General features: G+C 55.9%; 1 protein-coding gene across 1 annotated transcript in view; it reads right to left on the reverse strand.

Moving 5' to 3' along the window:
* EPN2 (epsin 2) overlaps nucleotides 1-20,179 on the reverse strand; it is a 105,555-nt gene extending 85,376 nt beyond the window's left edge. The window contains exons 1-2 of the mRNA XM_079798134.1: nucleotides 19,929-20,179; nucleotides 19,601-19,679 (exon numbers count right to left, since the gene is read on the reverse strand). The gene's annotated coding sequence lies outside the window, so the exon portion shown is untranslated. The remainder of the gene's footprint in view (nucleotides 1-19,600; nucleotides 19,680-19,928) is intronic.
* Between the last annotated feature and the right edge of the window lie 1,977 nt (nucleotides 20,180-22,156).

Raw genomic sequence — 22,156 nt, forward strand, 5'->3', positions numbered from 1 at the left:
GCCCTCAACCAGTCCAACACTCCTTGTAAGCCACAACTCTTTGCTGAGCCTTCCCAGGCCTCCCAGGAGAGCAGAGCTTTACATGAAATCATGGCTCCTGGCCTCAAAAAGTTTGCAACTTCAGGGGGATTATGCCAACACGTACTGGGAGCCCGGTGCAGGCTTGAGGGCTTTACATGGGTTGTCTAAACCAGCACTGCCGGCTGAACGCCCTGCAATGACGGACATGTTCTCTAGAGATGCTGCCACATGTGAGCACTGGAACGTGGCTAGTGACCAAGGATCTGAAGTTTTAAGACCTTATATAACTTTAAGTAATACATTTAAATAGCCACACGCCGCTAGAGGCTGCCACAGAGAACAGTGCTGGCCTAGAACCTCACACAGCCCCACAAGGTGGGCATTCTTATTGCCCACACTTTACAGACCAACAACTTGCGGCTTGGGGGGATGCTGGGTCTTGTCACCCCGCTGCATGCAGAACCCATTCCTTCCCCCACCACGCCAGCAGGTCTGTGGAGTCACCGAGGTGAGACAGCTGCAAGCTTTGGGAAGAGAGCTGGACGCCGGCAAAGCAACGATGAGCTAACTACAGCCCAGAAAGTGAGGTGCAGGGCCTGAGACTGAGCCGGGCGGGGCTGAGGGAGGGTCTCCAGAGGCTGAAGGACCAATCACGTCTGCCCCTGCACTAGCTTTGAAGCACATCGCCATCTCCCCCTTCCCTCTCTCAGTGCATTCTCATGAGGAGCCCGGGAGGTCAGCAGCTCTATTCTCATCTTACCGGTGAAAAACCAGAGGCAGCACACTGCAAGTGCTGGGATTCAAACCCCGCTTCTGCTCAGTCCACAGCATGCAAGCAGCCGTGCAGAGGAGGGTACGGGATAAGCAAGCCCACGGCCGTCCCAGGGCACAGAGCCAGAGCAGACACTCACCTGCCCTTCCTAGCACACGGAGGGTGGTCCCAGATGCCTTCTGAGGCAGGGTGACGGGGGCTGGCTTGAGTGCTATGCTTCAGAAGCAGAGGCGTGGCTGTGCGGGCCAGGGATAGCTCTCGAGTTGGGGAAGGAGGAGTCAATAGGGGAGAATTGCTGGCAGGGAGAGAGGATGTGCAGAGTGAGAAGAATCACTGAATAAAGGTGCAGAAGGGGGTCCCAGGGGTGAACCCTACAGTCAAAACCATATCCAACTGGTTGAGCATCAACCCATGAACCAAGAGGTCACCGGTTCGATTCCTGATCAGGGCACATGCCTGGGTTGCGGGCTCTATTCCCAGAAAGGGGCATGGAGAAGGCAGCCAATCGATGTTTCTCTCTCATCGACGTTTCTATCTCTCTCTCCCTCTTCCTTCCTCCCTCTGAAATCAATAAAAACGTATTTTTTTAAAATCCAGCAAAATCAGCCTGGGTGACAAGACCCAGCATCCCCCCAAGCCTCAATTTCTTGGTCTATAAAATGTGGGCAATAAGAATGCTCACCTTGTGGGGCTGTGTGAGGTTCTAGGCCAGCACTGTTCACTGTGCTGGAAATCCCAAAATGCCTAATGTCTAGTCCACTGATTTGTTGCCTGACTTTGGCCATATCACTACTCCTTCCAGACCTCAGTTTCTCCATCTTGGAAGTGGGAATAATAAACCCTCACACCCTGTAGGACTGCACGGCAGTTCAGAATGAAAACACAGAGACAGGAATGCTTTGGGAACTGTAAAGCCCTAGATAGGTGCTAGCAGTGCTTCGTATTAAGATACCAGGATGCAGCTGTGCGGCCCTGTAGGTGCTGGGAGTCTAAAGAGCTGAAGAGTCATGAACAGGAGCAGAAACGGAAGCTCTGAAATTACACAGGAAACCGTAAGAGGAAGGTTGTGAGAGCTCAACACAGAAGTTTCTTCTGGTTTGTGGGAAGGGAGTGGTCAGCTCAGACTTTCTGGAAGCGGAGGCACTAGAGATAGGAAATAATAGTAATACTAACAATAACAACAAAGTAGTGAGCACTGTGTAAATGGTTTGCCTAGGCCAGTGGTCGGCAAACTCATTAGTCAACAGAGCCAAATATCAACAGTACAACGACTGAAATTTCTTTTGAGAGCCCAATTTTTTAAACTTAAACTTCTTCTAACGCCACTTCTTCAAAATAGACTCGCCCAGGCCATGGTATTTTGTGGAAGAGCCACACTCAAGGGGCCAGAGAGCCGCATGTGGCTCACGAGCCGCAGTTTGCCGACCACGGGCCTAGGTTATCTCATTTCCTCTTCATCACTGCAGGGGCCTGATGCGGCGGGGGCCAGACATGGCGGGGATCTCCCTTTTCCGCGTCCCGCGCGGAAAGAGAGATGAACGAACCGGTTCTAAGTGGAGGCGGCCAGGGATTGAGAAATGATAGAAATAAAGAAAACAAGACGCAGAAATAGATTCATGAAGCTGGGGCTGGGTGGGACGCCATCTTTCCTCTCTCATGGAGAGGCAGCATGACGACGACGCTGAGCCACCCAGCAGGTTTATTTTATCTCCCAGAAATCCAGGAAGTAACACCAAAACTTAGGATCAAAGGAGCTTATTTGCATTCTTAACTAGGCCCTAGCATTATTGGATTTACATATCTAGTCTCGCCCCTGCTGAACCTGGGCTGCTATGAAGTCAGAACTGATTAACATGTCCAGCCTCATTGGGGAAGCATGTTCCCAGGGCGTGATTCGGCCTAAGCCCTGAGTTCAGCTGATGATAATTCAGGAAATGCCCAGGTGCCTCCCAGGCGGCCCTCTACACATCACAACCCTGAGTTTCAGACCATCAATGTCTTTAACTTACAAATAATGTTCAGAGACATTCAACTACTTGCCCACGATCACAAAGCTAAAAACTGGCAATAATGGAAAGCCTGTCTGATTTCAAAGCCAAACACTCTCTCTCTCTCTCTCTCTCTCTCTCTCTCTCTCTCTCTCTCTCTCTCTCTCTCTGTAAATCCTCACCCGAAGATATTTTTCTATTGATTTTTTTTAGAGAGAGTGGGAGGGAAGTGGAGAGACAGAAAGAAATATCCATGTGAGAGAGACACATCGATTGTTTGCCTCCTGCAATGCCCGACCAGACCCGGATCCAGCCTGCAACTGAGATATGTGCCCTTGACCGGAATCGAACCCGGACCCTCAGTCCGCAGGCCGACTTTCTGTCCACGGAGGCAAATGGGCTAGGCAGGGCAAAGCCAAACTCTTGAGAAGAATTTGGAGATCCCCTCCCCGCCCGCCCAGGGGTTGGTGTATAACCGAGGCTGAGCCCATCAGAGCATCTCTCCTGGTCACAGTGATTGGTTCAGGAATGGGCACAAGATAGGCCAGTGAACCTCAAAACAAGGATTTCTATGGAAACTGTAGAAACCATTGAAAACGTTACACTTCTCTATCTGACAGCTTGCTGACTAATGCGATTTAAGCCTGGAGCAACTGCACCCGGGAGAGCGAGGCTGAGATGAAGCCCACGCAGAGGGGCAGAGGGGCAGAGGACAGAGGGACAGAGGGGCAGAGGGGCAGAGGGGCAGAGAGGCAGAGGGGCAGAGGGACAGAGGGGCAGAGGGGAAGAGGGACAGAGGGGCAGAGGGGCAGAGGGGCAGAGGACAGAGGGACAGAGGGCAGAGGACAGAGGGACAGAGGGGCAGAGGGGCAGAGGGGCAGAGGACAGAGGACAGAGGGACAGAGGACAGAGGGACAGAGGGGCAGAGGGGCAGAGGGGCAGAGAGGCAGAGGGGCAGAGGACAGAGGGGCAGAGGGACAGAGGGGCAGAGGACAGAGGGGCAGAGGGGCAGAGGACAGAGGGGCAGAGGACAGAGGGGCAGAGGGGCAGATGGGCAGAGGGGCAGAGGACAGAGGGGCAGAGGGGCAGAGGGGCAGAGGGGCAGAGGACAGAGGGGCAGAGGGGCAGAGGACAGAGGGCAGAGGACAGAGGGACAGAGGGGCAGAGGACAGAGGACAGAGGGGCAGAGGGGCAGAGGGGCAGAGGGGCAGAGAGGCAGAGGGGCAGAGGGGCAGAGGGGCAGAGGGGGCAGAGGGGCAGAGGGGCAGAGGACAGAGGACAGAGGGACAGAGGGGCAGAGGACAGAGGGGCAGAGGACAGAGGGGCAGAGGACAGAGGGGCAGAGGACAGAGGACAGAGGGACAGAGGGGCAGAGGACAGAGGGGCAGAGGACAGAGGGCAGAGGACAGAGGGACAGAGGGGCAGAGGGGCAGAGGGGCAGAGGACAGAGGACAGAGGGACAGAGGGGCAGAGGACAGAGGGGCAGAGGGGCAGAGGGGCAGAGGACAGAGGGGCAGAGGACAGAGGGGCAGAGGACAGAGGGGCAGAGGGGCAGAGGGGCAGAGGACAGAGGGGCAGAGGGGCAGAGGGGCAGAGGACAGAGGGGCAGAGGGGCAGAGGGGCAGAGGACAGAGGGGCAGAGGGACAGAGGGGCAGAGGGGCAGAGGACAGAGGGGCAGAGGGGCAGAGGGGCAGAGGGGCAGAGGACAGAGGGGCAGAGGGCAGAGGGGCAGAGGACAGAGGGGCAGAGGGGCAGAGGGCAGAGGGGCAGAGGACAGAGGGGCAGAGGGGGCAGAGGGGCAGAGGGACAGAGGGACAGAGGGGCAGAGGACAGAGGACAGAGGGACAGAGGGGCAGAGGGGCAGAGGACAGAGGGGCAGAGGGGCAGAGGGGCAGAGGACAGAGGGGCAGAGGGACAGAGGGGCAGAGGGGCAGAGGGGCAGAGGGGCAGAGGACAGAGGGGCAGAGGGGCAGAGGGGCAGAGGACAGAGGGGCAGAGGGGCAGAGGACAGAGGGGCAGAGGGGCAGAGGGCAGAGGGGCAGAGGACAGAGGGGCAGAGGGGCAGAGGGCAGAGGGGCAGAGGACAGAGGGGCAGAGGGGGCAGAGGGGCAGAGGGACAGAGGGACAGAGGGGCAGAGGGGCAGAGGGGCAGAGGACAGAGGGGCAGAGGGGCAGAGGGGCAGAGGACAGAGGGCAGAGGGCAGAGGGGCAGAGGACAGAGGGGCAGAGGGGCAGAGGGCAGAGGGGCAGAGGACAGAGGGGCAGAGGGGGCAGAGGGGCAGAGGGACAGAGGGACAGAGGGGCAGAGGGCAGAGGGGCAGAGGACAGAGGGGCAGAGGGGGCAGAGGGCAGAGGGGCAGAGGACAGAGGGGCAGAGGGGGCAGAGGGGCAGAGGGACAGAGGGGCAGAGGGGCAGAGGACAGAGGGGCAGAGGGACAGAGGACAGAGGGGCAGAGGACAGAGGGGCAGAGGGGCAGAGGGCAGAGGGGCAGAGGACAGAGGGACAGAGGGGCAGAGGACAGAGGGGCAGAGGGACAGAGCGGCAGAGGGGCAGAGGGACAGAGGGACAGAGGGACAGAGGACAGAGGGGCAGAGGGGCAGAGGTGAGGGAAGACAGGTTCCTGCTGCCACCTGAGCCAGCCGTGCCGGGAGCGCTCACCCGGGGCTTTTTAGCGCGCAGCCAATACACCAGTTGAAACTATTTTGATAGAAAACCCAACTCAAACTGGCTGAAATGCTCATCAGAATCGGAATAGAATGGCTCATTTAAAGAACAGCTCCAGTGCTGGGAATTCAAGGGCAGATGCCCGAGGCCCCATGGCGCGCACGCCTCGTAGGCACGCCGTCCTCCGTGGCTGGTGTCTGGCCTGGCTGTGGCCTGGCTGCAGCACATCAGTCTTCACTTCTGTAGCCACACCACCCAGAACCAATAGTGCCTCTTTCCCAGCCACAAACTAAAGTCTCAGGTGTGCTCCGATGGGAAGAACTCAGATCTCCTGCTCCTCCCTGAGCCAACTGGGGAGTCGGATGTGAGGAATCAGGGTGATGGGCTTGGGCCAGCCGGGGCTCAGCCCTGGCGGTGGGCAGGAGGAGAACACGTGCTGAGAGGCCGAGCGCCCACCTCTCAGAGCCCCTTTTCTCCCTCAGCCAGTTGACTTGGGTTTCATCACTTGGTACCCAGATTCCTGAGAGTAACAATCATCAACCCCATTTCCAAAGAGTTTTCATTTAATTTTTGGCAGCTCCAGTCTTTACACTTACAGTATTTACTAAATCAATCAACAAATTGTTAATTCTGCTTGGGATTTAAATAATGCCCTTTATCCCAAACTCTCATCACACCTCAGAAACAAGTTTCAACAACCTGCCTCAGCCTTTTCCCCTAGCCCAGTGGTCGGCAAACTCATTCGTCAACAGGGCCAAATATCAACAGTACAACGATTGAAATTTCTTTTGAGAGCCAAATTTTTTAAACTTAAACTTCTTCTAACGCCACTTCTTCAAAATAGACTCGCCCAGGCCGTGGTATTTTGTGGAAGAGCCACACTCAAGGGACCAAAGAGCCGCATGTGGCTCGCGAGCCGCAGTTTGCCGACCACGGCCCTAGGGCATTATGTGTACTAGTAACTATAAAAACATAGCAGCCTGGGCTCAGGGGTTAAACATCGACCTATGAACCAGGAGGTCACGGCTCAATTCCAGGTCAGGGCACATGCCCAGCTTGCGGGCTTGAATCCCAGTGTGGGGGGTGTGCAGGAGGCAGCCGATCAATGATTCTCTCTCCTCATCGATGCTTCTATCTCCCTCTCCCTCTCCCTCTTTGAAGTCAATAAAAATGTATTATTAAAAATAACCCTGCCGAGGCTGGTTTGGCTCAGTGGATAGGGCGTCAGCCTGCGGACTGAAAGGTCCCAAGTTCGATTCCGGTCAAGGGCATGTACCTTGGTTGCGGGCACAATCCCAGTAGGGGGTGTGCAGGAGGCAGCTGATCGATGTTTCTCTCTCATCGATGTTTCTAGCTCTCTGTCTCTCTCCCTTCCTCTCTGTAAAAAATCAATAAAATATATTTTTAAAAAAAATACCCCCCCCCAAAAAAAAAACCCATAGCATCCACTTAGTATATAGTTTCTACTCTTACAACTCAACATGTCTGTTCTTTATTGACCAGGTGTGCTCTGATGGGAAGAACTCAGATCTTCATGCCTTTCCTCTATAGCAATGAAGCTTCCAAGCAAGAAAGGCCGTTGGCCGAGGCCGGTTTGGCTCAGTGGATAGAGTGTCGGCCTGCGGACTGAAAGGTCCCAGGTTCGATTCCGGTCAAGGGCACGTACGTTGGTTGCGGGCACATCCCCGGTGGGGGTTGTGCAGGAGGCAGCTGATCAATGTCTCTCTCTCATCGATGTTTCTGACTCTCTATCCCTCTCTCTTCCTCTCTGTAAAAAAATAAATTTAAAAAAAAAAGAAAGGCCGTTGTAAAACATGTTTTCTTAAATCTACATGGACTGAACATCTCACACGCATCGTGTCAGGAAACAGCCAGCAGCACCCTGTGAGACAGGCACACTGCTCGTCACCATTTTGCAGGCACGTGCAGTGAGGCACAGAGAGTGCTGCAGCTGGCGGCCCAGCTGGTGAGTGGCAGGGCTCAGCTCTTCACTCAAGTCCATGGCGCCAGGGACTGGTACCTCCCTCTGAGCACTCCCCTGTGCCCTCCCTCGAGCTCCTTTCCTCAGTAATGTGCACACTACTTTTCTGTCAGAGACTGCAGCATGGCCAGGAGAGGCCGTAGCACCTCTACGGCCTCAGACAGGTTCCATGCTTGCTTCTTCAAAAAATTTACAGACAAGTTGAACACACTCCACCTTCATAAAGCTTTCAGCTTAGGTTAGAGTTGAAGCATGACCACTCAAACCAATAGCACAAAGAAGTCTGCCCAGAAGAGTAGCATGTGTGCTGAGCCTTTGTAAGGATGGCTAATTATTTGCTTTGCAGAAAGTGGGGGAGCGGGACAGGCTGAGCAAAGAGCAGGAGGTGGGAAATCACAGACTAGGGGTGCAGCTCAGCTGAGCTGCAGGAGGCATGGAAGAGAGAGTCAGGAGGTGAGTCAGGAGAGAATAGCTAGAAGGTGCCCTAGAGATCAGCCCTCCTCCTTGGCAGTCCAGGGGCGGGCATATCCCTGGCTGGCCAATGAGAATGCATATCTCCATGGTGATAGTGATTGGTTCAGGGGTGGGCATGTGACTCAAGCCAAGCCAATGAAATCTTTCCCCAGGATTTTAGATAAAACCAGCAGGGAAGAGGCCCTCTCTGTTTCTGTGATTGCAGCTGCCAAGGACCATGGAAGCCTGGAGCTGCCAGGAACCGCTTTGTCACCCCACAGAGACAATTCTGAACACCCCCAGTCCAGATCAGCCTGGAGACAAGGGGACCAGGGCTGTTGGGTCAGGCTGGCCTCATCCTAGCTTTTTGGAAGGACACATCCACTGTCGCCTCAAGTAAACTTCTCTTTTGAGAGAAACCTCAAAAGTCTTTATTTCCTTTTTCTCTTCTTTTTTTTCATTTATTCATATTCAGTCTCTCTTGCATTCTTTCTTTTTCTTTCCACATTTTTTTTCTCTGTTTCTTTCTCTCCTTTATTTTTTAATTTAGTAAATATCTTTTAAAATAATTCTAAAAAATACACGCACACATTTTACAAATACCTGACCAGTATGATTCAAAACTGTCAATGTCACGAAACATAAGAAGGATTAAGAAACTGCCACCAGCCGAAACCGGTTTGGCTCAGTGGATAGAGCATCGGCCTGGGGACTCAAGGATCTCAGGTTCGATTCCAGTCAAGGGCATGTACCTTGGTTGCGGGCACATCCCCAGTAGGGGGTGTAGGGGGTGTGCAGGAGGCAACTGATCGATGTTTCTCTCTCATCGATGTTTCTAACTCTCTATCCCTCTCTCTTCCTCTCTGTAAAAAATCAATAAAATATATTTAAAAAAAAAAGAAAAAAGAAACTGCCACCAACTATAGGAGACTAAGAAGACAATTCAATTCAATGTGGCATCCTGGATGAGACCTTACTACAGAAAAGGGAGATTGGTAAAAGCACACAAACAAAAAACCCACAAACACCACACACACAACCCCAACCCCACCCCCCAAAAAAACAAAATCAAAACCCAGGTGAAATAATCTGAATAATTCTATGGCTTAGTTAAAAGTACTGTACCAATGTTAATTTCTGAGTTTTGACAAAGGGACAATGGTAATGTATGGTAATTAGGGTACAGGGGACAGAAGAAAACTCTCTGCGCTATATTTGAAACTTTTCTCTAAATCTGAAATCACTCCAATGTAAAAGTTTTTTGTTTGGTGTTTTTTTTTAATACATGCACAGAAAAAGTTCAACCAGTACATCAGGACATAGGATGGAAAACAAGTGTCCCTCCTGCAATCCCCCTCCTTAGAGACAACCCCTGTTACAGTGTAATGTGGATGCTCTACGTACCTGCAGACTTACATGGATCTACCCCTCCACCCTGTTCTACACAAATAGTAACTCCTGCTTTTCACCTAACAGTGTGTTTCTTGGAGAGTCTTCCCCGTCCACATGAAAAGAACCGCCTCGTCTGTAATGGTTTGGTGTATTTACCGTGTCCCCAGTGAATGGCGGGCAGTACCCCCTGCATTCTGCTACATACAATGTCTTTGCACACATGTGCAAATTTATCTCCAGGCTCATTATAGAGGCTCTCAAAGAGCAACTGCAGAGCTTTGCCCATAGGTTACTGCAAGGCCAGGTATCCCCAACCTATATTGGGTTCTCAGACTCAAAGATAGGATTTGAAGTTTACTTCAGCAAAATTACTTTACTGCTCTACCGGATCCCGCCTGCTGGTTGCAGGTGACATCTCTGGAGATTTGGCTGCTATCAGCCGACCTCCTACCCACGGAGGGGTCCGCCTTGGATCAACTGCTCAGCATCTGTCCCCTGGGGACCACCTCGCAGCAGTGCTGCCTCACAAGCTTGCCCATCAATTCTTGCTTCTGAGGCCCTGGAGCTGCCTGGCATGGTGGCGGGCTTGTCAAGCCCCAACTTTGATTCTCTGAGCTATTCCATTTCTTAGCATTAAATTTAAATTTCCTTCCATTTTTTCTTTTGTTAACCAGAATCCATTTCTGTTGCTCTCAACCAAAGAACCCTACCTGATACCTTCTCCATCCTGTTTTTGTTGTTGTTGTTAATCCTCACCCGAGGGAGTTTTTCCATTGATTTTTAGAGAGTGGAAAGGAGAGGGAGAGACAGAGAGAGAAACATTGATGTGAGAGAGACACATGAATTGGTTGCCTCCCTCACATGCCCTGCCTGGGGCCAGGGATTGATCCTGAAACTGAAGTACGTGCCCTTGACTAGAATCCAACCCAAGACCCTTCAGTCCAAGGGCCAATGCTCTATCCACTGAGCCAAACTGGCTAGGGCTGCATCCCTGTTTTAAATCATGCAATGATTCCTAAACAGCTGTCTCTCCCCACCCCCTCACCCCTGTGCCTCCATTAATAAAGGAATGTAACAGACTCCTGGCCGTGGTGACACTCTCCCCATTCTGAGTGCTTCTCTATTACTGCTTGATATCGACTCAGCTCTGAATAAATATTTGTTGAAGTCATTCTTACATGTTAGTTTTATCATCCAGTGCCCTCCCCGCTATATTTCATGCGTAATCGTGAGCCTCTTTCTATTTGTATTCTAAAAGCGCTGCTGCCTTTGATACCAAAGGCAGAAACAGAAGACTTGTCACCACACTGGGGACCATGCTCTGTCCCTGGTCACTCCTGGCCTGCATCACACGTTTCTGTCAGCATCAGCTGGCCATCCTGGGCAAAAAGTCCAAATCAAGACTGAGATGGCAGTCAACTCTCTAGGTGTGTGGTCCCTCCAAGGCCAAGGGCATAAAATTGGGACTCAGAAAGCCAGAATTCAAACCCCAGCCCCTCCACTCATGAAGCAATTTCACCTTTTTGAGGACCTACGTTTTCCAACCTGTCATGTATGTTTCTTTTTTATTTATTTGTATACTAGTGGCCCGGTGCACGAATTCATGCATGGGTGGGGTCCCTCAGCCTGGCCGGGATCATGGCAATCGGGGCCTGACCGGCCGGGGGGAGGGACCGCGGGAGGTTGGCTGTGGAAGTGCACTGACCACCAGGGCGCAGCTCCTGCATTGAGTGTCTGCCCTCTGGTGGTCAGGGCACATCATAGCAACTGGTCAACCGGTCATTCGGTCACTTAGGCTTTTATATAGAGAGATTTTAAACCTCCCTGGAGGATATGTTTATTTTTTAATTGATTTTGAGAGAGAGAGAGATCTATGTGAAAGAGAAACATTGATCAATTGCCTCCCATACACCCCCAACTGGGGATTGAACCCACAACCTAGGTATGTGCCCTGACTGGGAATGGAACCCACAACTCTTTGGTGTATGGAACGATGCTCCCACCAACTAAGCCACCCGACTAGGGCCATGTGTATTTCTTAACCCAAATACTGTGTGAGGGCTATGGGGGAGGTGCTTGGCTGCCCTGTTGATCTGCTCTTCACTTTCCCCTCTGTCTCCAGAGTCCTGATCCCTCTCCCTACTCCCCAGAAGCAAAAAGACGGGTGGGCCTGAGCAGAGAGCCTGCAGCTGGAGAATTACAGAGCAGCCTGAGGGGCTAAGAAGACTGCAAGGACGCTGATAAGTTAGTGCTGTGTGCAAAACCACAGGTTCGCGATGATCAAGACCAGGGTGCAAGGTCGCCCTTGGCAGCTCCGTGGCCTCGGACACACCACTCTACCTTCCTGAGCCTGTTTTCTCTGCTGTGAAGTGAACAGGGCGGTGATAACTCCTGCCTGGTCTACTCACATGGCGATAGGAGGCCCAGGTTACATGAGATGTGAAAGTGTTGTGCAGCAAGGAGTGCCTGAGCCGCGTGGGCCGTGAGAAGCGTGCCAGGCTCTGGGACCCACCCCCCGATCCGGGGCAGGAGCACCCGCGAGCTCGTGAGGCTGGCTTGCCCACGTGCTCTCACACAGGCCGCGGGGCCAGCCCGGGTGGCTGCTCAGCTCCCAGATGAACCTTTTCCATCTCATGACACACATACACTAATTCCTAAAATCCTGCAGCATACCAAAAAGTACATTACATTTTTTGCTGATCTGACCAAAAAAAATAGGTATAATTTTGATTCATTCACACCAGATGGCTATGTTGGCTAGTGTCTCTTTTTTATTTGACTATCTAAGGGAATAGAGGCCAGTGCCCTGACTAAACAGTGAGGTATTTCATGTTTTAAAAATTCTTGCGGCACACAGGTTGAAAATTGCTGCCCTTAAGAGAATCCAGGGCTTTTTGGACGGGGGAGAGAAATAGGATTCCTAATATGTTGGGATAAGTGCTTGAATTCTCCAGCCTTTCCATTTGGATGCTCTTCCCTTTGAGAAGCCACGCCCATAACCTGGTCCCTTCCGGGGACCCTACCAGTGACTGGAAATACAGGTCCTGGGGACCTGGAGGCCTGGGTTTGAATCCAGACTTGGTCACTTCTCAGCTGGTGGCCTCAGTCTCGTCCCTGCTCTTCTGTGTGCCGCGCGCTTCTTCGCCTGGGAAACGAGACCGGGAGGACCACTTCATGGTCCCGAGAGGAGGGGCGGAAGCACGCCTCCGGGCCCAGCGCAGAGCCGACGCTCGTCACTCAGGGTGGGAAGAATCCAGGAGGGCCAGCCTGGCTCTGGAAGAGCCCAGGCCAAGGGTGATGGAATGGAGTATCAGGACCTACCAGTCTCTCCAGAGACCTGGGAACACACATTCAGACCGGTTCTCCCTGCCGCCTTCTCCTCCCACTCGCCTCTACGCATCCCTTTAGCCCCGGTGTCCTGAGCCATGGGTGCTGCTGGAGACGCGCTGACAGGATGGACGCGGGGCCAGGCCAGGGAGGCTGACACAGGTACAGCAGTGAGAGGCCCAGACCTGGGGGCTCCAAAGGGACAGAGGGCCAGTGACTCCAAGGGGTGAGAAAATGGGAAGGCTGAGGCCACTTAGTCCAGAAAAAGGCAAAAAGAACATTTCCCCCAATCTCTCTCTCTCTCTCTCTCTCTCTCTCTCTCTCTCTCTCTCTCTTTCTTTTTGGCCTCCATCTCCTCTTCCTTATTTCTCCCTCCCCTCCATTCCTCTCTCCTTCTCTTACTTTTCTCTTTCTTTAACCCAAAGGAAATACAAGTTGAGGACATGAAACAAATATTGTCATACATTTTGTAAATGTACTTAGATCTGAGAGGCACAGAGAAGAAAGATGAGAACAAAATTGCACCTCCATTGCTTTTATCTGGCTGCTGGCTTCAAGCCGCCCACACACTCAAACAAAGGCGGGAGGTGCGAGTCAGCCAACAGAAACCTGCCCAGCCAGCCCCGCGCCCTGCCCACCCCTCCTGCCCCATCTCGTCTCACTGCTTCCTTGTGACCACCGAGCTCCCGGGGAAATGCCCTGCCCTCCCTGGCTCAGCTGCTGGCACTGCTCCCCACCATCCTGCCCCGCAGCCCCGCCAATCACCTGGGCGCCATGAGCGGCCTGCGCATGCTCTCCACTGAGCGTCCCTGTCCCGTGTGCTGCTCCTGTGGCCCGAGTGCCCTCTCCACCCTCAGGCCCCGCCCAGCAGGCGGCCCGGCTGAATGCTAAAAGGCTTGCAGGACCAGTGTTCCAGATAGGAAGTCATTTAGTCAGCAAACGTGTGCGGAGCACCTGCTTGGTGCGTCCCTGTCTAGGCCCTGGGTTTGGGCGAGAGGCAACATAAGTGTGTGCTCTGGTGCGTTTTGCAGCCGGGGAGGCAGTGGAGAAGGCAGAAGACATCACCTCCCGCACTGGACTCAGCTCCTGAGGAAGAGTATCATGCGGGGCGGAGCGGAGGGCCCCGTGCTGGTCGGAGGGAGGCGGTCAGTACAGCTTCCTTCCCTGTGAGAGGCCAAGAGCTGGGGTTGCCTAAGCCAAGAGCGAGGCGGGGCCGTGCCCTGGAAGCCCCGTGCCGCTGAGGGCCGGAGGGAATGGGCAGTGAGGGGACGTGCCCAAGGGCACATGGGGTGGAGCTCTCGGAAGCCTCTCTGAAGGCCACGGCCGTGTTTAAGGCCTTCTCTGGCTGCTCAGCATCCTACCACCTACCCCCTGGGTGGTGACAGGTAAGATTCTGCCACCCGTGTCCGGCAGCTTTTTGACAGAGGGCTGGGACTGGCCCTTAGACGTGTCTCCTAGGCCTGAAAGGCCCTGGCTGAAGCATCCATCCTATCTAATAAAAGAGTAATATGCAAATTAACTATCACTCGCTATACCCACCAGCTACACCCACCAGCCACGCCCACCAGCCTATCAGAGCGAGTATGCAAATTAACCCCAACCAAGATGGCTGCAGCCGCAGAGAGCAGCAGTGCTTGGGTTTCCCTGGCAATGGAGGAAGCCAAGCTTCTGCAGCCCTGGCCAGCACAGGCCTTCACTCCAGGCTACAAAGTTTCAATTATAGAAGATAAATAAATCCCAACAGAAATGGCTGCCGCCACGGATCGAGCAGGAGGCTTGGCTCCGCTCCAGGCTACAAAGTTTCAATTGTAGAAGATAAATAAATTCTAGATACCAGGGCCTCCGCTTGGGTCGCCGGGGGGCATGGCTGGCCTGAAAACCACCACAGGACCCTCGCCCAGGCTGCCCCATGCCCCAAGGGAACCCCCACCCTGATCCAGGACACCCTTCAGGGCAAACCAGCTGGCCCCCACCCATGCACCAGGCCTCTATCCTATCTAATAAAAGAGTAATATGCAGATTGGCCATCACTCCAACACACAAGATGGCTGCCCCCATGTGGTCAAAGATCCTGCCCCCATGTGGACACAAGATGGCCATCACAAGATGGCCAGTAGAGGAGGGCAGTTAGGAGGGACCAGGCCTGCAAGGGAGGGCAGTTGTGGGTGATCAGGAAAGCAGGGGAGGGCAGTTGAGAGGAACCAGGCCTGCAAGGGAGGGCAGTTGGGGGTGATCAACCCTGCAGGGGAGGGCAGTTAGGGGTGACCAGGCTGGCAGAGGAGGGAAGTTGAGGGCAAACAGGTTGGCAGGGGAGCAGTTAGACATCAATCAGGCTGGCAGTGGTTAGGGGGTGATCAGGCTGGCAGGCAGAAGCGGTTAGGGGCAATCAGGAAGGCAGGCAGGCGAGCAGTTGGGAGCCAGCAGTCCTGGATTGTGAGAGGGATGTCCGACTGCCTGTTTAGGCCCGATCCCACCAGGATTGGGTCTAAACGGGCAGTCGGACATCCCTCGAGGGGTCCCAGATTGGAGAGGGTGCAGGCTGGGCTGAGGGACAACCCCCCCCAATGCACAAATTTCGTGCACCGGGCCTCTAGTCATATAAAAACTGCTGTTTGAAATTTTAACCCTGCTATTTGGCTTCTGTAAATGCTTGCTTGCTTAAATAATAAGGAAAATAAGACTACTCCCACTTCAGAGAGGCCATTAAACCTTCCCCAGACGAAATTATCAGTGCTGGCACCAGGCCCAGCTTTTGGTTGAGGTCTCAAGGCCCCAGCTCATAGGGGCTCTTTAGGAACTTGCAAAGGGGGCCAGAAACACCCCATATTTGGGAGACAAAGAAGGTAAAAACATATAAATAGGGAAAGTTCCTCCATGTTGGGGCCCAGAATTTGAGAGACCTTTTCCTCTGGACCCGCGCGTAATAAATGTAACTCCATCTCTCTTAAGTGTTGCTTGGTTCTTCTCCGGTTTTCTGTAACATGGCCACAGAGTGTAGTGTAATGTGTGTGGAGTGAAGAACGGGAGACAAGACATCCCGGGGGAAGCCACCTGGTCAGCCCCGGTAGGGAGCGGCCCGGCCGTGGGCTGACTCCTCTGTGCAGGGTCATCGGGTGTAGGAGGTGCCCAGGGAAGACACGACACCCACCTGGCACCGCCTGAGCACCAGCCTGTGTGATCTTCTTTAACCTTCACACCGAGCCAGTGAGGAGCCAGCACGTCCAGGTTCCACGGCGAGGGGACTGCGGCACAGGCAGGCGCAGCGACACGCGGCTCACCAGTCGGGTGTTAGACTGGGGGTTTGACCCAGCGCTGGCAGTGATGCCCGCGGGCTGGATAGTGGAGAGCCTGCCTGGAAAGGCTGCCCCCGAAGCCAGCGAGAACAAGGACTCAGTGCCAGGTGTTTGCTTGTCACCTTTCGGGCCTGAGGGGGCCATCGCTGCGGCAGGGAGGTGCTTTCGCAGTCTCTGGGGCCTGAGAAGAGCCCCAGCTCTGGGAACGAGAACACGCCCACAGAGGGCGCTGGCTGCAGCCGCAGGCGGTGGGCACAGTGCCCAGCCAGTATCACAGGGCCCGGAACCGCATCGCGGCCACCACAGCCTTCACCATCCCACAGCGACTTCCTTCCGCTGCTGCCTCTCCCCGCAGCCCCTCCTACCACCCGCTGGCTGTCGCCATCAGCACCTGCCCCGGGCCGCGCCCTGGGGGATGGGATGGGCAGCAGCCGAGCTCCACCCCGTGTGCCCTTGGGCACGTCCCCTCACTGCCCGTTCCCACCAGCCCTCAGCGGCACGGGGCTTCCAGGGCACGGCCCCGCCTCGCTCTTGGCTTAGGCAACCCCAGCTCTCAGCCTCTCACGGGGAGGAAGCTCTGCTGACCGCCTCCCTCCGACCAGCACGGGCCCTCCGCTCCGCCCCGCATGATACTCTTCCTCAGGAGCTGAGTCCAGTGCGGGAGGTGATGTCTTCTGCCTTCTCCTCTGCCTCCCCGGCTGCAAAACGCACCAGAGCACACACTTATGTTGCCTCTCGCCCAAACCCAGGGCCTAGACAGGGACGCACCAAGCAGGTGCTCCGCACACGTATGCTGACTAAATGACTTCCTATCTGGAACACTGGTCCTCGGTAACGCCCTGCTCTCGCCGTCCACACCTACCGTCCCCTTCGCCAGGCAGCCTTCCCACGTGGCTTCCCTGATTCCCATTCTGCGTTCCCAGACTTCCCCCATCTTTCCCCACCTCACAACAGCCTGGCCTCCTGGGTGTAGCAGCCCCGTTACCAGACCCCAGCCCTGCCCCTCAGCTGGTCTTTCCCAGAAAGGGAGTAGCCTTGGAGAAAAGGAAGGAGGTGGCACAGACATCTGGAAGGTTCGAGATGGCGGGGGAGACTTGAGGGCACCACCCAGGAGAGCGGGCACTGCCCTCGGCCTGTGGTGGTGGAGGAGATCCGGTGAGCAGCTGGGCCGGAGGTGAGGGGGGAGGAGGGGGGACCTGGGCCAGGAGGACCAGTGGGGCATGGGGCGGGATCCGGTTTTCCCTGAGGCTGGTCCAGACGTGCCTGGGGCCGCCCGGGAGCCGGAAATAGGACGGGCCTGGGAGGGAGCTGCACCCCGCCCCCGCCCGCCACGCGCCTCTCCTGGGCTCCTGGGTCCCCAGCACCCTCTGGGCTCTGTGATGGTCCTACACGTGAACCCCCTGGACGGGCGGGCGGGCGGCGCTGCCCTTCAATGCCCACCTCAAGGGAGCAGACACGTCAGTGACTGCCAGGCCCAGGCTGCTCCCTCCTGGTCCCCGCCCAGCGGGGCTGCGTCACCCACAAACCCTTCCATCCCCGTGGACGGATGGACATGGAGATGGAGCCCAAAAGGGAGGTGGTCGCCTCACTGTCCCCAGGAACAGAGAGCAAAGCCTACCGCCCCGGCTCTGGGCCAGCAGATGCCAACCCATCCCGCCACACACTCAGCCACCACCGGCAGTGCTGCCCTCTGGCCCACACGATGGGGGGGCGGGGGGCGCGAGGAAGGGCAGGACCCTGTCTCCTGACAGAGAGACCTTCCGCCCCAGGAGGGACAGGCATGCGCATCTATTAACACACTTACCACTGACTGAGGAGTCAGGTCCATCTTGGGCTGGACTCAGTCTGCCCGAGTTCAGATCCTGCCTGCACTGCCTTGTCGCTGTAGGGCCTTTGGGCAAGTTGCGTTGCTTCTCTGTGAAGGCCAGGTCCCCCCGTGAAGTGGGGGCACCGCGCAGCTGGCTCAGAGGGCTGGGGTGGGCCACAAGTCCCTCTGTGTACACGGCTGTGCACAGGCACATAGTGTGTGCTCAGGAAATGTGGTTATTACAGCAGACACACCTCAGACCTCCCCACTTCAAACAAGTCTCTCCCCCAGACCCTCCCCCCACCAGCTCCTGCTCAGCTTCTTCCCCGCTTCCCCTGGATTCTGTCAAACACCGTCTCTGCACAGGGAGGGGCGTGCTGACTACAAAAACCAGGAAACAGACCCCGGGGCTCAGACAGCAGGAGCTTATTTCTCCCGTCACACGGAGCCCGGAGGCCAGCTGTGGCCGGCACTGTTCACCCGCCAAAGATGCCAGGGCTGGTGTCTCTGCGACTCTGGGCTTTTCCCTGTCGTTTGCAAATGGCTGTACTGCTCCTGGCATTGCGCCTGCGTTTACGTTTAAGACAGCTTAGGTTTAGGGGTAACTGAAGGCTTTTGCCCCTTTCATCGTGAAGAGAAATGTTTTCCCAGAGCCACCCCCTCCCGGACTCCTGAGACCTAGTTGCCCAGAACTGTTACAGGACGGCTCCTAACCGCAAGGGGCCTGGGAAAGGGAGTCCTTTCTCTTTTCCCGCCTCCAAAGTGGAAGGCGGCCGGGGAGAGGGCACAGGAATGGCGATCGATAGGTCAGGCAGCCAGTGGTGTCTGCCACAGCTTCTCCCTTCACCCCCCACCCCCAGCCACCCTCGCCCCAGGCCATGCTCTCCACAGTCACCCCTGACCTCCTCTCTCATCCAACCTCATTTCCATTTCTCTTTGGGAAGTGAGAGCTCTGACAGTTCCGGGCCTGCACTTCACAGCGACATCGTTGATCCAGAGTAGGCTGCCCCTTTATGTAGGACATGACTGCCTATAGACACGCAGCAAAAAGGACCCTTCAGCTGCAGACCCCCAGCATCCAGGCCCCTCTCCAATCACTCACTTGTTTATGATTTTAGAGTTATTTTGTGCACATATAGGCAAATCTACCTGTATGTTCTCTCTCTCCCCACCCCCTTTTCAACTCATATGTGAGAATAGACTACACATTGTTCTGCACTTGGCTTTCCCCCTTCCATTTACAATTTCTAACAGTCTAACTCGGAGATCACCTCCTGTCAATCCAGATGCCTTCTTCATCCCTTTTTCTGGCTGTGGAGCCTCCATTCCCTCCTTCATGGAGTGGGACTTACCATACCAACCCCAGAGGACCCGTGGGAGATTCCAAAGCTTTGGTTCATGATGCCACTGAGGCTTGGAGGCGGGGCTTACTGCCCACTGTGCTGAACGTGAGGAGGCCATTGGAGAAGTAGGAGAGATGGGGAGCCAGGGAGGGCCATGGCACAGCAGCAGCCGGTGTGCCTGCGCTGCTTTGTGGAATCCTCACAACTCCCGAAGGCAGGTGCTGCATTACCCAGCCTCCTGAAGGGGGAGCCAAGGCGCAGAGTAGCTGCGCGACTCGCCTGGACTCGCAGCCTGGAGTGGTACAGTTGGAATTTTAACCCACAGCTGCCACTCTGGGGCCAGCACCCAGGCAGCTGGGCACCATCCCTGCCCCAAGGCTGACTGCCCACACCCGGCTGCGCTCCGGGGCTCAGCGGCCCCAGGCTGAAGGGGTCCTCTCTGAACCCTCCAGCTCACGCTGCCTCTGGGGAGACGTCTGGAGCACAAGCGTGTCTGTGCTCAGAGCAGGGCTGAGGTTTGGGGTCTCTTTTTTCCTGGCATGGGGCTGGGCACTCACCTGACCTGAGAGACCAGACTGCTCATTCCCAGCTGTTTGGCTTGGAGTCACCTCCCTCTCTGGGTCTCAGTTTCCTCATCTGCAAAAGGGGATCAGCAGTTGCTCATCATGGTACTGTTTAGGGATTAATTGATCTAATAAATTAATCACTTAGGAAGGGTCCTGGAATATGGCAAAACTAAAGAAAACAAAGAGCCATTATTATTATTATTATTATTGACATTGTCCCTGGAATATCTTGCAGCAGGAAGTAGGAGGGACAGTTTGCTGGGAGGGGGGCCAATCCTTCCTGTTGACCTTAGACAAGGACCTGGAATGGGCTTCATACCTTCCCCTAAAGCCCATTCTACAGGTGGCACGACTGAGGCCTCCGGAGGGGCAGGCTGAGTCCAGGGCAAGTTGTACTTGAGCAGTCCTGGAGAGCTGCTGGGGCCTTTGCCGCTCCCTCCACCAGACCCCTGCCCTTCCCGAACTCCCCTCCCCGGTTTTTCAGGAGACAGTGAAGACGCCTTCTGGGCAGCCTGCCTTCTCCCTGCTTCCCTCCCCAGCTGCTAAATAAAGGTCTTCAAGGGTTCCCGCAGCCTCCCGCTGGCCGGTCCTCCCTCCCCCCAGGGCGACCCTATTCCCTCTCCCTTCCGGGTTCGGCCCGCCCGCCCCGCCCCCACCACCCGCCCCGCCCCCACCACCCGCCCCGCCCCCACCACCCGCCCCGCCCCCACCACCCGCCCCCCCCACCATCACCCGCCCCACCCCGGCCCCGCCCGGCCCCGCCCGGCCCCGCCCGGCCCGCCATTCGCGCGTCCGCAGCGCCCTCTTGCGTAGACGCCCAGGTCGCCAGGCAGTCTCCACCCGTCGGTCCGAGGATCCAGGCGAGGTGACCCGTGGAGGCCCGGGAAGGCTTCAGAGGGGTCTGGGCCTTGGGACCACAGATCTTGCCCAAATCCCTATCCTGCCTTCCCTCTCTGAGCCTCACTTTCCGCTTCTGCAAAACGCATTCCCCAACTATTTCCCGAGTTCCTACTGTGTGCTAGGCACTGGACAGGGCGCTGGGACTGCGGCGGTGACGGGGAAGCGGACGCGGAGGGGACCTGTAGGACAGGCAACCATCAACAAGTGCGAGGTCAGCCTTGCTGCAGAGGGGAGCGCTGTGCGGAGCCGGCTGGAGGGACAGGGGGCCTGGGCAGTGCACACAGTAGGCTGTCCCGGGATGGAAGGTGTGCACCACACTGCCCCTCACTCCGCCCAGTTTTCCAGAGGTTTCAGTGAGGGGTCCTCCTCTCTGACCTCAGGGCGCCCCTGGGCCCACCCTGGCCTTTCTGCGCCTTCACTAACTCCCGGGTGGTCTCAATCTAGAGGCTCTAAACACCAGCTACGCCCTGAACTCCAGGCCCATGCTCCAACATCACCCCATCTGAAAACAAGCTCCCGGTCTCCCCCAGACCATTCCACCCTGTCTTCTCCTGCTCCACACAACCCTCCTGCCATCTGCTGAGCACAGGAGACCACCTTTTTCTCCTTCCCTGCATCTGATTTGCCAGCAAATCTCGTTGGCTACCTCTGGAATGTTCTGGACTCGGATCCACAGCCCTGACCGCGTCCTGGCCACAGGGACACTGCTCACCTGGCTCAGCTCTCTCTTCCACCTGTGTCCCAGGCTGATCCCCACCCGAACCCCTCATCCCTCCTCTGCTCAGGGCCCTCTGGGCTCCCAGCTCACTTACAACCTTGCCATGGTCTACCGAGCGCCCTCAGGGGCAGAGCCAGGCTTGCGGGCCTGGAGTGTCTATAATGTAGGATGCCCAGGCCCCTTGGAAAAAGTACAGCCTCCTAAGTACAAACTGAGGGGACCCAGGGTGAAGGGGAGTCAGAGTGGAAGAGAGTGGTCTGAACCGCTTGCAAGTTATCTTACGATCTTGTTTGCTTGTCTGGTTCGCCCACTTTGGACAACAGCTGGGCAGTGGCCAGTGAAGCAGAGCGCGTGCTGCCCTCGGAGCCGTGGTTGCCCGGCGCCAGCGCCCGCAGGGACGCGCAGGTATGTGCACAGGAGTGTGCTTACCGACTGCCTCTGATGACTCGGCCGGGAATCAACGAGGGTGCCTCTCAGCAGAGCAAGGAGGTGAGCGGGAGCCTGCTCCTACGACAGACACGCGGACAGACACGCGCTGGAAGAGAGGGATGTCCAGCAAGCGGTCAAGGGCACAGTATGGTTTCACTCACGTGAGGTCCAGCACCAGACCGCGAACCGGGGCCGTAGGATCGGTGGCCACTGCCATGTGCTGGCTGGCGGCAGTGGTAGGTGTCAGCGAGCTGCTCAGACTCTGTTTCTCCCTCTGGGGCCGGTCCCTCTGAAAATGCACCCCCCTGTCGGCTGTGGTGTGCACCCTTCTCGTGTGCATGCTATACTTCACTGGGAAAGGCTTCTAAGGCCCGGCCGGCGCGGCTCAGTGGCTGAGCGTCAACCTATGAACCAGGAGGTCACGGTTCATACCCCGTCAGGGCACGTGCCCGGGTTGTGGGTTCGATCCCCAGTGGGGGGCATGCAGGAGGCAGCCGATC

The sequence above is a fragment of the Cnephaeus nilssonii genome (assembly GCF_951640355.1).
Source record: "Cnephaeus nilssonii genome assembly, chromosome: 19".
NCBI classification, from domain to species: Eukaryota; Metazoa; Chordata; class Mammalia; order Chiroptera; family Vespertilionidae; genus Cnephaeus; species Cnephaeus nilssonii.